General features: G+C 45.2%; 1 long non-coding RNA gene across 1 annotated transcript; it reads right to left on the minus strand.

The window, feature by feature from the left end:
- Positions 1-386: 386 nt before the first annotated feature.
- Positions 387-4,144, minus strand: LOC144216194 (uncharacterized). The gene is made up of 4 exons (XR_013330605.1): positions 3,968-4,144; positions 1,957-2,079; positions 1,310-1,404; positions 387-669 (listed from the first exon to the last, which is right to left on the minus strand). It is a non-coding gene; the product is annotated as an uncharacterized LOC144216194 (long non-coding RNA).
- Positions 4,145-6,041: the final 1,897 nt, after the last annotated feature.

The raw sequence follows: 6,041 nt of genomic DNA on the forward strand, positions 1-6,041 counted from the left end.
CTACACGAGACACTGAGGAGAAATATGTCCACCAAGTTTAGGTTTCTCCCAGTGATTTCAAGTCTGTGATTCAAGTCAAAGGAAATTATAACAACTCAGTTGAGGGAGGACATTTACTGATCAGGTCCGTCTGTAATTAAGGTATGAATCCTTCTCTCAGGCCAAGCCCAATGACTCCTCAGGCTGAGGGACTGTTTCAGGCAAAACAAAGAAGAAATGGCTGGTGGAGAAGACAGTTATGAATGCCAGTAAAAGCCTGGGACCTGCTCAGGAACTAGTATGGAATGTAACCTGATGACTTAACAGGGTCTCCCACTTCAGGGGGAAGACGAACACACACACACACACACACACACACACACAATAAATTGTCTATTCAAACAAAATACTTAGGGCAAATGCCCAACTTTTAATAACAGAAACTTATAACATTTAAGTTCTAACACTTTTTTTTTGCCTCAAGAAGACAATTTTCTTAACTAACACGTGCTGGAGGCATCAACAATATCAGGTTCCGTTCTAGGACAGCCAACTTGTTCTGGTTTGTTATTGATCATTTCCCTAATAGGATTATAAATTTGGGGTGGATTATCTTCGTTGAGAATTTGGTCCAATTCCAATATTTCTAGTACCGTCTCAAGGTGGCTTATTAAGGCTTATCTTTTAAATCTGAAAATAAAGAGACAAATCATTAACCAAAATATACCCAAGAACCTATAATTAGGGAGGCTCTGTGGCAGATAGAAAGAGAAGCTTCCAATCTACCAAGGGATAGAAAATGGACCCTCATTGGAGAGCCTAGGTGGCTCAGTCGGTTAAGCGTCTGACTTCGGCTCAGGTCATGATCTCACAGTTCGTGTGTTCGAGCCCCACGTTGGGCTCTGTGCTGACAGCTTAGCTCAGAGCTTGGAGCCTACTTCGGATTCTGTGTCTCCCCCTCTCTCTCTGACCCTCCCCACCTCATGCTGCCTCTTTCTCTCTCTCTCAGAAATAAATAAAAAACATTTTAAAAAACTGAAAAAAAAAGACAAAAGAAAATGGACCCTCATGGTAAGGGACAATCTGGGAAATACAAAGAGTGTCCGCTCATGGTCTATGCCCACCTGAAACTCTGGGGTGAATAGAAGTGTCACTGAGCTTGGAAGAATGAGTGAGATCAGATGATATCAATCTAAATAACTGCAGAGACAGCATGAACTCTGAATGAGGGCCAGGGTTTGAGAAAGCCAGGCAGTCCTGTCCCCACCTGTCACCCAGCACCTCACTAGGCCCTGCTTTGAAACATACTGCAGTTTCTCTTAATACCCACCTACTTGTCTCCTTCATGGAAACCACAACAAAACTTTTCCCGCAATTCCATAGGTCCTTGCCCTCCTTCAAGCAATTTGAAGACTCTATCATATTCTGGAGATATTTAGAAAAAAAAACTGTCAGTATTTCTAAAGTAGAAAAAAGAGTCAGAACTCAATCTTGGTGTATCTGCTGCCTCAGCAATCATTCAAGGGCTAGAATGTTACACAGTATTTGTGTTTTATATTCTTACATCCAGACACCCAAACATATCTACCAATAGAACTCTTACAAACAATAACCAATTAAGAGATTTAAAAAGAACAAATAGCTGGAACATTGTAGTCGCAGTAAAGAGGAACTGTCTTATATTGTGTGAAAACACAATTCCAGCAAAGGATGAACCTTAAGAGGTCTGTGGAATCCAGTCTAAATCACAGAATGAGAGGGGCGCCTGGGTGGCTCCATCGGTTAAGCATCCAACTCTTGATTTCAGCTCAGGTCATATCCCACGGTTCATGAGACCCAGACTGCTTGTGATTCTCTCTCTCCCTCTCTCTGCCCCCCCTCTTTTTCAAAATAAATAAACTTCAAAAAAAACCTTTAATTCATAGAATGAGAAACATTTTCTGTGGTTTCACTTATAAAAATCCTTATTCTACTCACGTTGTCCAAATCTTTGAATTTCCTTCTTCAACTGACTTTTCATTTCCGAACTGATTTGCCTTGGTAGTGCCAGGTTACCTGGCACTTCTCCCAGCACAGACATCGCTGTGGCCTTGGGGTTATCTGTAGAGACAGAGCTGGTAATGACTCCTGCCACCAACGCATTCCTACCAGGTTTGTGATCCTGCCCACCTTTGCTGAGACTGGTTAAGTCATGAGACAAAGAATCCAATTGGTTGGTGTGGAGTACCATCTCCTGCCACAGTCACAGGGCCTGGGGGGACGGATTTTGACCAGAAGCCCTCAGTGTGGATCGACCACTTTCCCTCACCTCCCCGTGGATACTCTGAACAACTGGTGCATCTGGAAACCAAATGTAATGTGGGGCTGCGATGACAGGCAGGTCCACAACCCCGCACGGACATGCACGTGCTCCGCAGTCTCTAACGGTTTTTGACATAGCAGGAGGATATACTGGATACATGTATCGGACCTGAAATTTTGACTTCAGGAAAAATAAAAGAACAAAGAAGCCTCTCCTTATATTCTTGGCACTATGCAAACATATAGAAATGCAGTTGGACTGGGGCGTCCGGGTGGCTTAGTCGGTTAAGCGTTCGACTTTCGCTCGGGTCATGATCTCACGGTTCGTGGGTTCAAGCCCCGCGTCGGGCTCTGTGCTGACTGCCAGCTCAGAGCCTGGAGCCTGTTTCAGAGTCTGTGTCTCCCTCTCTCTCTGACCCTCCCCTGCTCACGCTGTCTCTCTCTCTCTCCTAGAAATAAACAAAACATTAAAAAAAAAAAAAGAAATGCAGTTGGACTGTACAACTAATAAACAAACAAACATTCACAGAGCACTGGCGTTCATGATTTAATGCCTCCTTGATGCCCTTTACAAGGTAAAAACCTGAACGTGCCACTGGATGTCAGGATGCCGATACTGGCACTCTATCATTAAAAATCCCAGTCAGTAAATAATCTTCCTTATCTGTCTTTTCTGTCTCAGAAGATGAATGAATTTTTTATACCTTGTTGACCCCTCTCTTTCATTTACTCAGCTTCCTCTGTACCAGGCACTGAGCCAAATGCTGGGAGATAAGCAGGGAATGAGACAGACAGGGACGGTCCCTACCCTTATGCAACTTACATCCTCATGGGGAAGTTAGAGGGTATGAGCAAAGGGAATAATATAGTTTGAACTTGCGATAGGAAGGAAGACATCAAGGATGTGACCGACAGCAGGAGGCGGAGCCTCCAGGACCCTGTGGTCGGGCAGGGCCCTCTGACGAGTTGACCCCTGAGCAGGAGATGGGGGACCGTGCACGTGAGGAGGAGGACTTTCGGCTGCCGTGAGGGTCAGTGCAGGGCCGCTAGGAGGGGATGAGCCGGGGCCATGGAGAAAGGACAGAGGCAGAGAGAGCAAGGAGGACCCCCCCAGAGGACGCGTGCAGGAGAGGATGGCAGGACCGGGTCCTGTGGAGCGTGTAGACCAGCGTCGGGAGCTCCGATTCTGTTCTGAGCGCTCGGGGGAGTGGATGGCGGGCTTCAGGGTGGACGTGGCATGAAGGGATTTCCGTGCGCACAGGGTCACTCTGGCTGTGGGGCGGTGATGGGTCAGGAGGGTCACGTGGGAGGGCAGGCTGTGAGCTCAGAAGCTAATGCAGCGAGCGGCCTGCTGAGTGAGGAGGTGTGCGGCATGAGGGACATCCCGATGGTGGGATCTAGGAAGGAGCACAGTATTAACAGGGGACACAGAAGGCAGAGCAAAGAATGAAAGCTAAGGAATATTCAGTAAGGAGAAGGAAACCAGTAGAGTGCGGAGTTTGGGAATCCGGGAAGGTTTCCACGACAGAGAGAGTGAACACCTGTACCCAGTGTGGCCGAGAACATAAGGGCAGCGTCACCTAAAGCTGGTGCCCTTCAGGGGAACTGCTCCAGTGGCGGGGAGGAGCCAGGGGCCAGGCGGCAATGAGGCAGGGAAGGTAGGGGGGTGGGGGACAGGCATCCTCACCACCTTCCAAGGTCATGGCTGAGCACCCGGGCTGGGATGCTCCCTCTCCTTCCAGCATCACTGACTGCATCTCCGTGGTCAGTCTTCTCTTACACGGAGGAGGAGTCCCCGGATCTCCATGACGTTTCATTTGGTTCTCTGGTTCAACAGCAGACCCCTCTGCTTTATCAGTCATCATTTCCTAAAAAGCATCAAGAAACATAGTCCATTAACTACAAAAGTGCAACCATACTAGGGCGCTTGGGTGGCTCAGACCCTCGATCTCAGCTCAGGTCATGATCTCACAGTTCATGGGACAGAGCTCAGAGACAGGCTCTGTGCTGAGAGCATCGATACTGCTTGGGATTCTCCCTCTCATTCTCTGTTCCCGTCCCCTGCTGGTCTCTCTCTCTCTCTCTCTCAAAATAAATAAATAAACTTTTAAAAAATGCAAACATGCTGAGCTGCATTGTACATATGTGTATACAACATGCCTCTGCATCGTTAATATGAGTTTTCTTAGGAGCCAAGGTTTACCATGCCCCCACACACACTCTGTTCTCAGGAGCCTCAGCCTCTTTCCCATGCAGTCTAGGGGGGAAACGGAGGAAACTATCCTATAAGTGTAGTCCAAAGGCAAACATTGTACACAGTGAATCAGCTTGCTTGCAGGATGTGAACCCCTCAGCCAGAATTAAGTAAGCACATGATTACCTCCCTGACAAAGTAAATAACATTTTGTGTCAACCCTTTCAGGGGAAAGAATTCAGTGTCCTTTCCATATTTATTTAAATACAATAGTATCAATATTGGCTGGGTGTTTACAGAATGCCCTTTGTAGAAGGTGAGGGGGACTGGAGGTGCAAATCTTTAATCCACATATTTCCAATGGCACAGTGTTCAAAGATGTCCATCTAAGAGCCCTGTGATGGGCACTTTTAAAGATTGCTCTTACATCAAATGGCACGTATCAGCATGACAGACTAGCTGAAAGGTCTTCTCATTTAAAGGTAACCCCCAAATTTGCCCCATCATATTGGAATGAACTGGGGATAAATACCTTTTATGAATTATTGACAGTTCCCATTTAGGAGAAGTACAAAAGGGGGAAATTATTTTCATGCAGCATTTCATACCAGCCAGGTCCTCAGCTAAATGCTCTACCTGTACTAACTTATTTAGTATTTCACAGAGTTATAATTCTGGCAAAAACTCAAGGACAAGGTTAAGGAAGAGAAGATGTGGAGTCATCCACCCCAAAAAATCCTATAGCAAACATTATACTTAATGGAGATATACCAAACATTTTCTACCTAAGTTTGTAAATGAGACAAGGATGTCTACTATCTATTTAAGAATATATGGAAGTCATAAAAAGTGCACCAGTGCCAAGAAAATATTATATGTATAATTTTTAGAAAGGTAAAAGTAACAATGTCACTCACAGATGGCATTTTTCTGTAGATAGAATATCCAAAAGGATACCATTAGAGTTTATAAGTGAACAACAGCCATTTTACGGGCCGCAAGAGGAAGAATCAAAAGCCATATCTATTTCTCTGTAATAACCAAAATAATTAGAAAAAGAAATTTAAAATACCATTGCAAACAGTGTCAAGAACATCAAAACCCCAAGAGTAAACCTAACGACAGGTGTGCCAAAGCACTACACGTAACACAACACCTCGCTGAGAGATGTTAAAGAGCTCAGGAGACGGAGAGAAATGCATTTTTTTGTGTGGATTACAAAACTCATTTTTAAGCCATTATGGTCATTTCTGCTAGGAGTAACTATTGCAATCATATTTAAAATGGAAATACTTTTTATTTAAAATATAGAATTTTAAAATCCACCCTGTTACATTTGGGGGAAATTTGCGAGCTGATAGAAAACAGTAGAAGAGCTGAGACGAGCTTTCAGAAAAAGAACAAAGTTGGAAGACGTGCGACACCAGCCAGCGGACTTACTGCAAAGGAAGAGCAATGACAACCATGTGGGCTGGAGCGAGGGAGGCCGGATCCTCCCGTGCAGGACGATAGAGAGTCCAGAAATCAGTCTGGAAATAGCACCTGCTAGCTGGCTGACACTGAGGTC

This window comes from Crocuta crocuta, unplaced genomic scaffold (genome assembly GCF_008692635.1).
Source record: "Crocuta crocuta isolate KB4526 unplaced genomic scaffold, BGI_CrCroc_1.0 scaffold1087, whole genome shotgun sequence".
Taxonomy (NCBI): Eukaryota; Metazoa; Chordata; class Mammalia; order Carnivora; family Hyaenidae; genus Crocuta; species Crocuta crocuta.